Genomic DNA, 15,448 nt, shown 5'->3' on the forward strand with positions numbered 1-15,448 from the left:
ACACATTAAAAATGTTCTGCATGAAATGAATGTTTGGTGCCAGGATCTTTTAAGCAAACAAGCTTCTTAAAATGCCAGTATAACTAAAGGAGTAAAGATAATGAACAGTAGATCATGACAAACCATTATGAGTTATTACTGGGGAAGTGAATAACAAGTAATTTTGTAATGATAAATAGACATTCATGAATTTTCTTTTTTTTATTGTTACATTATTGCTTCATGAATGATGGCAACATATCCAGTGACATTCATATAGATTCATATCTCCAAACATGACAACCGTTACCTGTCAAATACATACGAGCTAGCAGAATCAAATATTAAGCCTCCATTAAAATGTGGTCTGGTAGGGGACAGACATGATTTTTATTATTAAATGGAAAAAAATACCCAGAATCATATATCTCTTCTATTAGGTAATGCTGCCTGTGAAATATGAATGGGATTGTCACAATGTGTAAAATAGTAGACTGACCCACCCCCCTCCACAAAAGCTATTGTAAAGGCTCACTGAGAGCTCCGTAGGCCTAACATGGTTGACTTCTCTCTCCGCCTCATTCCATGTTTTTCTTTCGGTTCATTAAGCTACTATTACTGTTACAGGTAATATGAGCAATTTAATTAATGTGTGACCCATGCCTATGTGTATGTATCCTCCTTACATGATTTGAGTAAGGTATATGCCCGCATCTGTATGAATGGGAAACTTGAACTACCTGCTTCCCCCTTCCAACCCTTCCCTCTCTTCTTTCTTTACCCCTCCCCCCTGTTTCATGAAACAATACAAAACTAATTTCAAAAAGATAAAAAACAAAAAAATGTTTTAGTTAAACCAATTTCCGTCAATCATTAAAGGGAACCCATAAAGATAACCCTATTGTCAATTGTTTTGTCGGATCTTTAGGTTCCCTTGGTCCAATCCCCTATGTCCATTACCTTTTGCCATTAAAAAAATAGTTAAGAATGATTACTTACTTAATTTCCAAAGCAGGGACTCCCCCATTGTAGCCACCCACTCCATCTCTGAAGACATCAGCATGCCTCATAGAGGAGCAATGGATTTTAACTCAGTATGTGCATAATAAATACATTTAATCTTGCAATGCTTTACATGGAGAAGTACAGCAACAGTACCCTATTCTCAATCACAACTAAAGGGAAATATTTGCATTTTAAAGTCAGGACATTAGACCCGAGATAGAGGAGGTAGACTGGAAGCATTGAGGTTTACTCAGAGTCAGAACAGTGGCAGCAGCAGCCTTTGGACATGAGCCCAGGAAAGAGGCAGTGGCAGATGATAGGCAAGTCACTTTTATATCAGCTCCCTGAAACAAAGGAAAACGGTTTTGCATTACATGGCTAAGAAATACAGCCGTACCCTAGACCCAACAACCCTAAAATTAGGACATTTTCAGCAACCATTGCGCATGAGCCCAGGGAAGAGGTGGTAGATGGGCAGTCACTTTTAATTTTTCCTGCAAAAATGGCATCGAAACACTGCAATGCTTAACAGGGTGAAGCATTGCAGCCCTATCTTAATTCCAACAAGCCCTAGGGGCAGATATTTGAATTTTGAAGTCAGAACAGCAGTAGGTTTTGGATGTAAACCCAGGGACAGAGGTGACAGACTGGCAGATAGACAGACACTTGTATTCAGTCCCTGCAACAATGGTAACAAAACACTGCAGTGCTTTATAGGGTAAAGCACTGTAGTCCTGACCTAATCTAAACAACCCCCAAAAGGGGGACACTTACATTTTTCACTAAGAAGAGCAGCAACAAAAGCAATCTTTGGATGTGAGCCCATGGAAGAGTTAGTAGACAAGCAGTCACTTTTTTGAGGTCCGTGCACCAATGGTAATGAAACACTGCAATACTTTACAAGGTGAGGCACTGCAGCCATATCCTACTCCCAACCAACAACCTTTAAAGGAAAACAACATTTATTCAGAACAGTAGCAGTCCCTGGACAGGAGCCCAGGGAGAGAAGTGGCAGATTAGCAGAAAGGAGGTTCAATCAGTTTGAGACCAGTGTTAACAGCAGAATTTGCATGTGAGCCTAGGGAAAAAATGGTAGCAGACTAGCAGAAAATAGAGCCACTTTTCTATTGGAATGAGGGACAAACGTGGTGATGGTACTAACTAGTTAAAACATAAATTTTATTGTCCATGAAAGGACAATAAAAGTCCCATTTTAACTACATAGTACCATCACCACTTCTGTAATTTATTCTTAATGCAAGGGTTCAAATCCCTGCTGTATCGTGGTAGACCTTCATTTCAGTTCGAATTGTTATGCCTTAACAATGTTAGACAAGAATTCACATTTTCACTTTTTTTTTTATTAGGTTTCCACAACAGTCGTAACAGAGTGAAGCACATGTCATTTAGTGAGAAAAAGAAAGTGGCCCTAGCCCACTCCCACTAAACAACCACTAAAGGGAGGTTGTTTTTTTCTCAGAATGGCAGCTACAGATTGTTTGGATGTGAGCCCCAGGTAAAAGTGGTCTAATGGCTCCTTTACAATCAATCTGCATTAACATTTAGATGTGGGTATCCAAGCTTGGGTAGGTTTAATTTTAAAAATGTCATTTTCACAACTAAATCTAGTGAGCAGACTCACTTACTGTGAACACTTATGGGTGGGCATGAGCAACCAAGCATCCCTGGCCAAACCTGACTTTTACACTAATTAGCCACAACATTAAAATCACCTGCCTAATATCATGTAGGTCCCCTTCATGCTGCCAAAACAGCTCTGATGTGTCGAGGCATGGACTACACAAGACCTCTGAATGTGTTCTGCGGTATCTGGCACCAAGATATTATCAGCAGATACTTTAAAGTCCACTGCCATCAAGGAACACTGTTGCCACAAAGGGGTGTACGTGGTTTGCCACAATCTCTAGGTAGGTGCTACATGTCATAGTAACATCCACATGAATGTCAGGATCCAAGGTTTCCCAACAGAATATTAACCAGAGCATAACACTGCCCTTGCCAGCCTGCCTTCTTCCCATAGCGCATCCTGTTGTCATCTCTTCCAAAAGTATATGACCCATAGGCACCCCGCAATCCACCTGATCTAAAATAAAATGTGATTCATCAGACCAGGAAGCCTTCTTTAATTGCTTCCAGGTCTAGTTCTGATTATCACATCCCCATAGAAGGCACTTTTGGTGGTGGGCAGGGGTTATCATGGGCACTCTGACCGGTCTGCCGCTATGCAGCCTCATACCACCTTTGGTGGGAACTAGCCAGTGTATAAACACCCCACAACACTTGCCATTTTGGAAATGCTCTGATGTCTACACATCACTATTTGGACCTCATCAATGTCGCTTAGATCTTTTCGCTTGATCATTTTTCCTGTTTTTTAACACATGAAATTTAAGAACTGACTGTTCACTTTATGTCTGATATATCCCACCCATAGAAAAATACCATGTTATTCACTTAATCTGTCAGTAGTTTTAATGTTGTGACTGATCATTGTATGTTGGAGAATGGGGACAATATCTTCAGTAGTTAAGATTAATTATCTCTTTTTTTTGCAGGAACTTGATATTGTTTGATGATAAAGAACTCATTCAATCTCAAAATACCACTGCATGATGACTGTGGTTACAAGATTGGTCAGAAGAAATACTCACATGACATATGTTTGCAGTGTGGCAAAATTTTGTGCTGCACATGCAATTAACTTAAACAACCAAATTGTCAAAAAATGTTTTGGCATTGAATAATTAGGTCATTCTGACTTTTGTAAAACAGCAATTCTTCTTCCCTTTTATCACTAAATGATAGAAAACTATAATTCTCTGTCATTTTGCGATTCTTTCAAAAACAAATGCACGCCTAATAACTAGTACTGCTGACTGTAGTGATTATGGCGCTCATACACAGATACCCACTGACTAACAGGGTCACACACAGATTAATATTGTCTGACATACAGACTCTGACAGGCTCAAACTAAAACACCTATTGGCTGACACACACTGTCACTCTAACAGGCTCATACATAAATTAAACATTTCTCTGGAAAGGATACTCTGTATTATCATAAGCAGTATAGTCCCAGCAATCACATAATGAGAACATGGCAACAAAGCCCTGATTACAAAGTATCTATATGTATGAGCCTTTAGGTCCATTAATGCATGGGAGAGAAAAAAGGAATATGTCAGTCTGTCAGCCAAGATTAGAGATGTCCCGAATAGTTCGCTGGCGAATAGTTCCTGGCGAACATAGCTTGTTTGCGTTCGCCGAGGCAGGCGAATATATGCGATGTTCAGTCCGCCTCCTATTTGTCATCATTGAGTAAACTTTGACCCTGTACCTCACAGTCAGCAGACACATTCCAGCCAATCAGCAGCAGACCCTCCCTCCCAGACCCTCCCACCTCCTGGACAGCATCCATTTGAGATTCATTCGGAAGCTGCATTCTTAGTGAGAGGAGGGACAGTGTAGCTGCTGCTGATTTCATAGGGAAATCGATAGCTAGGCTAGTGTATTCAGTGTCCACTACAGTCCTGAAGGACTCATCTGATCTCTGCTGTAAGGACAGCACCCCAAAAAACCCTTTTTAGGGCTAGAACATCAGTCTGCTTTTTTTTTTCCTGTGTAATCTAATTGCAGTTGCCTGACTGCCAGTGTGTGTATCAGGCTCACAGCGTATACTGTGCCCACTTGCCCAGTGCCACCACTCATATATGGTGTCACAATAGCTTGCATTTAAAAAAAACAAAACTTTTTTGACTGTAATATAATAGCAGTCAGTTTCCTTCACATGTGTGCGTTTCAGGGCCTGCCAGGGCACAGTGTCACACCAGTGCAACTCATATCTGGTGTAACAGTAGTGTGCATTAAAAAAAACAACTAGAAATTTGACTGTGAAATAATAGCAGTCAGTTTCCTTCACACATATGTGTTTCAGGGCCTGCCAGGGCACAGTGTCACACCAGTGCAACTCATATATGGTGTAACAGTAGTGTACATTAATAAAAAACTAGAAATTTGACTGTGAAATAATAGCAGTCAGTTTCCTTCACACGTGTGCGTTTCAGGGCCTGCCAGGGCACAGTGTCACACCAGTGCAACTCGTATCTGGTGTAACAGTAGTGTACATTAAAAAAAATCTAGAAATTTGACTATGAAATAATAGCAGTCAGTTTCCTTCACACGTGTGCATTTCAGGGCCTGCCAGGGCACAGTGTCACACCAGTGCAACTCATATCTGGTGTAACAGTAGTGCACATTTTAAAAAAAAACTAGAAATTTGACTGTGAAATAATAGCACTCAGTTTCCTTCACACGTGTGCGTTTCAGGGCCTGCCAGGGCACAGTGTCACACCAGTGCAACTCATATCTGGTGTAACAGTAGTGTACATTAAAAACAAATCTAGAAATTTGACTGTGAAATAATAGCAGTCAGTTTCCTTCACACGTGTGGGTTTCAGGGCCTGCCAGAGCACAGTGTCACACCAGTGCAACTCATATCTGGTGTAACAGTAGTGTACATTTAAAAAAAAATAAAAAAATTTGACTGTAATAGAATAGCAATTAGTTGTCTGCAAGCGTGTGTGTCAGGCCTACAGCGTCTACTCTGCCAACTTCTGCCAGTGCACAGTGCCACTCATATCTGTTGTCACAGTAGCTTGCACGCATAGTACCACTAATCAAAAAAAAATGTCAGGCAGAGGCAGGCCACCCCACAGGGGCCGTCATGGTCGTGGTGCTGTGATTCCCTTTGGCCCTAGAACAATGCCCAGTGTTCAGAGGCCACGTACCCTGAACTCGAAAAGATCTGAGGACATAGTTTACTGGCTAACACAGGACACCCAATCTTCTACAGCTTCCACTCGGAACCTTGACGCACCATCCTCCTCCAGCTTAGCTTCGGGCACCTCTCAAGTTACCACTCGCCCGCCTGCCGCCACCACCAACACTAGCACCACAGCCGCTTCACTTGATCTGTCAGAGGAGTTATTTAAACATCAGTTGGAAGAAATGAGTGATGCTCAACCATTATTGCCAGAGGATGTAGATATGTCTCAGTCAGGCAGCATTACACACATGGACGTACGGTGTGATGATGACGATGTTGTACCCGCTGCTGCTTCCTTTGCTGAGTTGTCAGATACTGTCAAGGACATGTTTGAGCGTAAGAAGCCAATGTCACAAAGTCACCCCCTTGCATCTGACAGCTGGCTTGTCTGAACTCTTAGCCCACCAGCTTTTACCATACAAGCTGGTGGAGTCTGAGGCGTTCTAAAAATTTGTAGCTATTGGGACACCGCAGTGGAAGGTACCCGGCCGAAATTTCTTTGCACAAAAGGCAATCCCCAACCTGTACTCGATTGTGCAAAAGGAAGTAATGGCATGTCTGGCACACAGTGTTGGGGCAAGGGTCCATCTGACCACTGATACCTGGTCTGCAAAGCATGGTCAGGGCAGGTATATCACCTACACTTCTCATTGGGTAAACCTGCTGACGGTTACCAAGCATGGAATGCGTGGCTCTGCAGAGGAGTTGGTGACACCGCCACGACTTGCAGGCAGGCCTGCTGCCACCTCCTCTACTCCTCCTACTCTATCCTCTTCCATAACCTCCTTGGCTGAGTCCTCTTCTGCTGCTGCGTCTTGCTCCACATCAACGGCACCCCCCAGCTCCCCAGATACTATTCCACATCCCGGATACGGCAGTGTCACGCCGTCTTGGGGTTGACTTGCCTGAAAGCAGAGAGTCACACCGGACCAGCACTCCTGTCCGCCCTGTATGCACAGGTGGATCAGTGGCTGACTCCGCACCAACTGGAGATCGGCAAAGTGGTTTGTGACAACGGAAGAAATTTGTTGGCGGCATTGAATTTGAGCAAGTTGACACATGTGCCGTGCATAGCACATGTGTGTAATCGTACAACGCTTTGTGCATAAGTACCCAGGCTTACAGGAAGTCCTGAAGCAGGCCAGGAACATGTGCGGCAATTTCAGGCGTTCCTACACGGCCATGGCGCACTTTTCAGATATCCAGCGGTGAAACAACAAATCAAGCGCCGGTAATTTGCGATAGAACTTTTGGCCTGCCCCGCTTCAAGTGTCCTGTCAGAAAGGACCTTCAGTGCAGCAGGATGTATTGTCACTGAGAAGAGAAGTCGCCCAGGTTAAAAAAGTCAAGATTACCTCACCTTTATTAAGATGAATGAGGGATGGATCCCGAAGGGACTGACAGTGGGCGATACATTCGACTAAAAAAGGCCTGATGAGGGGGACATAACAGGGATTAAACTGATAAGAATAGTACTACTTAACACACCACTCCTATCTGGTGGCACATTAGATTGCACGTGCAGTGCCCCAAATTTGAAGTAGGAGGACCGACCAAGCATCTTTTTCCATCTCCCGGTTCCTAAAATCGATGCCATATACACGTCCCCTGATAGGGGACGTAACAGGGATTAAACTGATAGGAATAGTACTACTTAACACACCTTATAATAATGCAGAGAGAAGCAACGCAGAGAGAGGAGTCTGAAGAAGAGGAGTCAGAGGAGGAAGGTGGCTTTGAGGAGGTGGAAGACCAAACCCAGCAAGCGTCCCAGGGGGCTTGTTGTCACCTTTCGGGGACCCTTGGTGTTGTACGTGGCTGGGTGGAGGAAGAGACCTTCAATGACATCAGTGAGGACAAGGAACGGGACATGGCTAGCTTGGTATCCAACCTTGTGCAAATGGGGAGTTTGCGGTTGTGCAAATGGACTGTTTGCGGTTGTTTGCGGTGCGTTAATCGGGGAGTTTGGTCTGTCACTGTGAAGCGGGCATGACCCTTACACTACCTGATCGATACAACATCATACCTGATGTTTTAAAGCACGTTATTCCAAACAATTTAGGAATGTTAGGTGATTTATGCCCTTTATGGATTAAAACCAGACTCTGCATCAACTATGTAATTTTCCATGGGAGTTTTGCCATGGATCCCCCTCCGGCATGCCACAGTCCAGGTGTTAGTCCCCTTGAAACAACTTTTCCATCACTATTGTGGCCAGAAAGAGTCCCTGTAGGTTTTAAAATTCGCTTGCCTATTGAAGTCTATGGCAGTTCGCCCGGTTCGCCCGTTCGCGAACATTTGCGGAAATTTGCGTTCGCCATTCGCGAACATAAAATTTTATGTTCGCAACATCTCTAGCCAAGATATGTTCAATAGTTCAATAGGCAGATCCGTTTCTAATCCCATACTTCACAATGGATGATACCCTGCATTAAAAACTGTAATGATTGTCATGATGGCACTGTCCATTGCAGGGCTCCTAATCTCAGGGCAGCACCAGGACATGCTGTCATGGGTGGCGGTCCAGAGACCAGGGCCCTGTATGCCTGATGATAGTAGGAGTCACAGCATGGAAACGGACAAACAGGGTCTGGTGCAGGGTAACCACACGCCCCCGGGTGTTGAGCACCAGGGTTTGTGTGACCACATACCATGGACCTGATGCAGCTTCTTCAGATCATATGAGCTTGATATTATGCAGATATGTATCCAGTACTAGAAACAAGGTAAGACTACAATAGGCACCAAACAAGATAACAAGACAGGACTAGAAGAAACCAGAGCAGGACAGAAAGCAGAACCAAGAACATGTACACAAGACATGAGGGAAACAAGAACAGGACATGGAGGACTGTAAATGAACTGGGAATACAAGACAAAATAAAACAAAACAAGATATACAAGGTAAAACAAGAGGAGAAATAACCAAGTACTATATATGTAATAAACATTGGAGATTTATACATACATAAATGGCCAAGATGTATGCAGCCCACCACTGCGCCAAAGTACTCCAACTTCGGTGGGTCCTAACTGCCTAGACATCCATGATTAAAAATACAACAATAAAACACACACACAGTACTTACCTGCAAGGAAAGGAGCAGAGGAATGAGACCACTGCTAATGCAGGGAACACTCTGAAACAAAAAAGGATAAATGCAAAGGAACAGGTGTGGCAACAAAAAATAAACATTTAAAGGAATCCAGGAGACTGGGAATTCCAGGAACAGAATAAAGGAATGAACCCAGAAAACCCAGCAAAAAGAAAACCAGACATAGAATAGAAAACCAGAAAAACCAAGAAAAGTAAAAAGAATACTGGATAACAGACGCCGTGGCCAGAAATATCCGCAGAATGTAACAGGACGTGATACATGCATGGTATGGCCTGAAAAGATTAGTAGGAGTTATACTCTCAGGCATGAGGAACTATTTGCAGATTATATCATTATTTTACTGGTAAAGGGAGCTTGGGAGACAGAGCAAGGCTAATTATCTTTCTCAACTCCTCTCCCAGTTTTTTTTTATAAAAAGAGAAGTGCTACAATAAAGAAAGTATGGGAATGTCATATGCTGGCTGGTAGTGTAACCTCGATCCAGTTTTTAATTTTGGCAGCAAATTTCAATTTAGTTTTAGTCATAGCCTGTTGACTGAAAAAACATTTTAGTTTTAGTCGTATTTTATTCATCTGAATTGTTTTAGTTTTAGTCCAGTTTTAGTCAACTAAATCTCCAGTAGATTTTAGTCGACACCACTAAAATCTAATGGGTTTAGTCAAAGCCTCTATCAGTATCTTTTGCCTATTGCCCAGCCCCTCTGTGTCTCTTTCTGTTCTCATTGTCCCTCTAAGTGTCTCTCTTCCAAGCTCTGGCCTGTTTCTTTTGCTCCTTCCACAGCCCCTCTGTGCAGTGTTAATTGTGGTGGCAAATTTCAATTTAGTATTAGTCATAGTCTTTTGAAGATATTGTCCTTTTAGTTTCAGTCATATTTTAGTCATCTGAATTGTTTTAGTTTTAGTCTAGTTTTAGTCGACTAAATCTCAAAAATGTTAGTTGACTAAAATTGTTAGTCAACAAAATTGACACTGCCTTGGTTTTATATTTATTATGAAGTCTCCTGATTATGTCAGAGACGCTATATTCCCATTATATATGCATTTACTCTATGCTTTATGTATATGTGCAATACAGAAAATGACACCATTTGCAACCTAAAGCACACATTAAGGAACTATAGAGAGATATCAAAATGCTCAGAAGACTTGCTATTCTGACCAAATAATTTGCAGGTTGACATTTTGGAGTAGCAATGATAATGATTTCAAGGTTGACAAAGATTCAATTACAGGACAGAAATGTCAGTTATATTTAAGATTAAAAAGTAAATGTAGAAGAAGGGCAAACTAGAAAACGTCATGGCCTCATAACAGGATTTTGCTAGAAAAAGGCCAAAAGAGTTCATACAAAGCTTCTTGTGGAAGAGAGTGATGCAGAAAAAGAAATGGTGTGTCTTTCCTGATTTTCACAGACACTATGATAAACAATGCAGGGGACCGGGAATTAGGAACAGCTGTATTGTTCCATGTGTGGTCTGAAGGGCACAGTAGGACAATGAGGCATTGCAATATCATTTATTTTCTTCTGATTTCCTCTTCTAATACATATGGGAAAAGATTATCATATAGAAGCTTGGGGCGAGGAGACACTATGCCTCTTTTTGCCTTTTAGAGAAATCATCGAAAAAAATAAAAAAATGTCAAGAAAGCAGCCTTGCATTCCAGCTTGTATCCTGCTCTTCACCATAGGGCACCAAAATATTATGAATCACAGGCTTAGCTCTGCAAAGCATGTATCATAAATCAGCTGTCATCTGCTCTGATTGACCGCTGTCCTTGAATCCAAGCCACTTCTAGATTTTATTTTTCTATTGACATTTCTTTCAAATGAGCTGGATTGTCACAGCAAATAAATGTGCTTTCTCTCTACCTCTATTTTTCTCTCTCCCTGTCTCTCTATCTGGATTGTCATATTTAATATCACATTTTATTATAGTAAAGCCTTTTTTATGTACCTTCTGTGTGATTTATGCAATTCTTCTTCCTTGATGATTATTACACCAAATGGATTATGTCTGCTATTTCCAGCAGTGATTCTTCTGCCCTTTTAAATAGTTCTAAATCTTACGACTATCGAGAAAATTAGCCAGATCCTCCCATTGATCTTGTATAACTTATCAGTTTACTTTTAATCAATGCAAATCCTTACAGTCTATTATGCTCACAATGGGCACTGTTGTTTTCAAAACCTTTTAATCTAATTAGAAAAACTTCCTTTTTACTGGTAATAAACACTCAGTAAACTGTCTGCACCTAATTGAGCTCTAGTAATTTATACGGCCATCCCACTGTGCTTCCTCTCTTAGACAGACTGTTTTATGCCTTTAACTAATGCAATCTGAGAAATCACCCAGTAGATCAGATCAGACTTTGCAAGTGAATACATCTTCATTACAATGCATTACACAATGTTCTTCTGTTGCGTTTATGCGCATAGTGTACATTGGCAGATTTTGGTAATTTATAACCGAATGCCTCTAAAATAGGGATTTATTTTATTGTACAATCTCAGTCATTTGCTTTGGTGCCAATATATTGGTTGCTAGGAAACAATCAACTTTATATTTTTTTTACTTCAGTTGTAAACGTTTTGTGCAATCTATTGAAATTCAGCACCTGACAGTGTGACTCTGTGATACACAATACTGTTAATGAAAAATCTTTAATTTATTCATTGTTTTTCACTATTTTCCTGATTTATAGTGTGAATGAAAAACACAGTTTACTATATACTTTATGACAATCATACCTTAAAATACATTCTAAAATAGCATTACTTTAGGCCTTTAATTATCAGCGTCTTTATTCCTTAAGGTTGTTGGAAGAGGATTATGGGAGTTTAATTCAACAGCAGCTAAAAGGACAAAGATAATATATACAATATTTGAATTGCACTTGAGTGCTGGGGGCATGTTTTGCACAACACAATAACGTTTTGTGGCATCTAAAGGTAATGGTGGGCTGTGGCAGACTTGTGTGATAGCTTTAAATCCAGGTGATCTTGCTGGTGAGAGCATTAAGCTCTCTATCTGTCAAAGCAATAGTGCTTAGAAACATAGTGAAAATAAACAGAAGAAAATTAACATCCTTTAAAGTACAAACAAAGTTAATTTATTTTTAACTTTGAAAGAAAGGCATGTATCATTGAGTGTTTTGGAAGATGTAATGCTTGGGACATATTCTTGTATGATACTAATAACTAAGACTGTATTTGCCCATGACAACAACTTAAAGGTCCACTCCGCTGCCCGAACACAAAATAAATAAAAATGTATGTTTAATAGATATACGCCAAATGAAAACTTACATGCATTTAATTATGCGGTTTTTTTGTTTGTTTGTTTTTTATAAATTCTTTATTTTGAAGATTTTGTTTTTATGGGGAGGGGGTACAGAAGAGAAAATAGGAGATTAGAGTTCGTAAGTTGTATTACGCCGTACATGCATAGATTCTTCGATGTATTCAAACAGTTCAAACATGTATAGCTATTGTATATCGTTGACGTACATGTATCATTAGCTAGTTGATATCTTGCGTATTCTTATCGGTTTATGATATTCTTGTTGGTCTCGTGTTTGGGGTGGGGTACGAAGACGAAAGGGATGAAGGGGGGAGGGGAGTGGATGAGATATCTTTTTCTTAGTAGTGTGTAGCATACAGTGCAGCAATCGTGGGTGTTTGTAGTTTAGCGAGTAGCCAGATTCAATGGTGTTGTCTGGTAGTGTGGGGGTGCAGGCCCTGTATGGGAGGGTCGGGATAGTTATCTTGTGTCCTTTCTGTGTGTTTGTGGGTCGCGTATATTTAGTGTTAGTTCTTTCGAGTAGTTGATAAGGGTGGCTTGTGTCGTCTTGGTAGTTCACATTATTTCCTGTGCCCAAAGCATGTTGTAGTTTGTAGTTATTATGATCTTGAGGGTGAGGGTGTGGGAAGGGGAAGGGGTTAGGGTAGTCTAATGTGGATGTTAGTCTTTCTGGGTTTCCGTCCCCTCCATGTGGTTGACCACCGGATATCTGGTCTCGGTGTTATGTCTAGTATCTTCTAAGTATATGAGTTGAGTTTCGGTTGGATGAGTATGGTTGATTGGTGTCTGCTCCTGTGGAAGAGGGCCTAATTTGCCGTTGTATGTCGGTGGTGGGGTGGGTTTTCTTTGTTGAGTCGGGTTTATTTGGCTTTCTCGGCACTGGGGGGGGATGTCGAGTGTCAGGTGGGGGAGATGTGGGTCAGTTGGATGGGTGCTTGTTTGTCAGGCCTTACTGGTTGTGTGTTAGGTGGTGTATCAGCCATGGGTCCCATATTTTGTTGTGGTGGTGAGTGGTGTTGTGAATAAGGGCTGAGAGTTTGTCCATCTCCATAGCCTCTTTTGTTTTGTGTATCACGGTCTCCAGGGTGGGTGAATTTTGGTTGCCCCACTGTTCCGCAATTGTGCGTCTAGTAGTTAGTGCGATCTTTGCTAGTAGTTTGTTCTGAGATCTGATCAGTGGGGCGTAGGGTTTCGAGAGTAGCCATATCCATGGGTACATGGGAATGTCTGTGTGTAGGATTTGGGATGCAAGGTTGGTTACGGCTGTCCATAATTGGGATATGTGGGGGCATTCCCACCATTGGTGAATGTAGGTACATTGGGCTCCGCAGCCCTTCCAGCATGTATCTGTGGTGGAGCATCCCATCTGTTTTACTCGTAGGGGTGTTAGGTACCAGCGGTGGAGCATTTTGTATGCCTGCTCCTTGTGGTTCATGCATATTGTAAGGGACACTGTTGCTTCCCAAATGCTTGCCCAGTCCGTGGGGTCAGTCGGGGGGCTGATGTCCCTTTCCCATGTGCTGGTGTAGGAGATTGCTTCTGTCTGGGAGGTGGAGTTCAGTTGTAGGTAGATGGAGGAGATTTGGCTTTTGTGTACTGGTTTGTGTATGCAGTTATGTTCGAATTAGGTTCGTTTGGCAGTTGCCGTGGCTGTGTGTTGAGGGTCAGTGAGAAAGCTGCGGATTTGCATATATCTGAATTGGTCGTGGGTGGTTAGTGGGGTTTGTCTGGGCAGATCTTGAAATTGGAGTGGCTGGTTAGCTCTAAAGAAATGGAAAAAGCGGAAGAGTCCGTTGTCTTCGTAGTGTGCAAAGTCTCGGGGTGTCATACCAGGGGGAAATTGTTTGTTGCGTAGGATTGGGGTGAGTGGAGAAGGTTTGTTGACGAGAGGGGTTTTGCGAATGACTCTGTCCCATACTTGGAAGTATGTTTGTAGGGTCGGGGCTGTTTGAGGGGTGTTTGGTCTTAGTTGTTTCGGAAGCCAGAGGAGTAGTGAGGGGTGGTCTCCGCCCAGTAGGTTATGTTCTAAGTCAGCCCATAGTTTTGTGCAAGGTGGGGCATGTAGATGTTGTATCTGTGCTAATTCGGCGGCTTGATAATAGTTGTAAAAGTTTGGGAGTCCGAGACCTCCAGTTTTGGTGTTTTGATACATTGTAGATCTTTTGATTCTGGGTTTCTTGTTGGACCATACGAAATTGTCAATTTTGGTTTGAAGTAGTTTGAAGTCTTTTCGGGATATTTGGATGCTAAGGGTTTGAAAAAGATATAGTAATCTAGGGAGCAGGTTCATTTTTATGGAGGCTATCCTACCCAGCCATGATATTGGCATGGTGTCCCATTGTTGGAGGTCTGTGTGTGCTTGTTGGATTAGGGGTGTGTAATTCACTTTGTATAGGGTAGAGAGGTGTATGGGGAGTAGTATACCGAGGTATCGGATATTATCTTCCCTAAAGGTGAATGGGTGTGTGGTTTCTAGTTGCCTCAGGGTTGGTTCTTTGATTTCCAGTGGTAGGGCTTCGATTTTATCGAGGTTTAGTTTATATCCCGATAGTGTTGCGTATTCATCTAATAGTGTTATCAGGGGTGGGAGGGATTGTGTGGGTTCCGTGATTGTCAGTAGTATGTCATCCGCATAGGCTGCTATTTTGTATTCGTCTCTGTTTATTTTGAGTCCTCGTATTGATGGGGAATTTCGTATTTTTTGCAGAAGGGGTTCTAAGGATAGGGCGAATAGGAGAGGTGATAGTGGGCATCCCTGTCTCGTTCCGTTGCGGATTGTGATTGTCGTCGGTGTCGCATTGGGTATTAGGAGTGTGGCTGTTAATCTGTTGTAGAGGGTAGTTAGGGCTGTAGTGAAGGGTGCTGGAAACCCGAATCTCTTAAGGGTGGTGAATAGGTAGGGCCAAAGAAGGCGATTGAATGCCTTCTCTGCGTCCATGGAGAGGAGAAGGGGCGGAATCTGTCGTCGTTGGGCCACCCACATGAGGTCCAGGGTATTTCTAGTGTTGTCGCTTGCCTGTCTGGAGGGGATAAATCCCATTTGATCTGGGTGAATCAATTTCGGGAGGAAGGGTTGCACACGGTTTGCCAGGAGTTTAGTAAATATTTTGGTGTCTACGTTTAATAGGGATATGGGCCTGTAATGTCCTGGGTCGAGGTGCATCTTGTTTGGCTTTGGGATGAGGCATATGTTC

The sequence above is a fragment of the Pelobates fuscus genome, chromosome 6, assembly GCF_036172605.1.
Source record: "Pelobates fuscus isolate aPelFus1 chromosome 6, aPelFus1.pri, whole genome shotgun sequence".
Taxonomy (NCBI): Eukaryota; Metazoa; Chordata; class Amphibia; order Anura; family Pelobatidae; genus Pelobates; species Pelobates fuscus.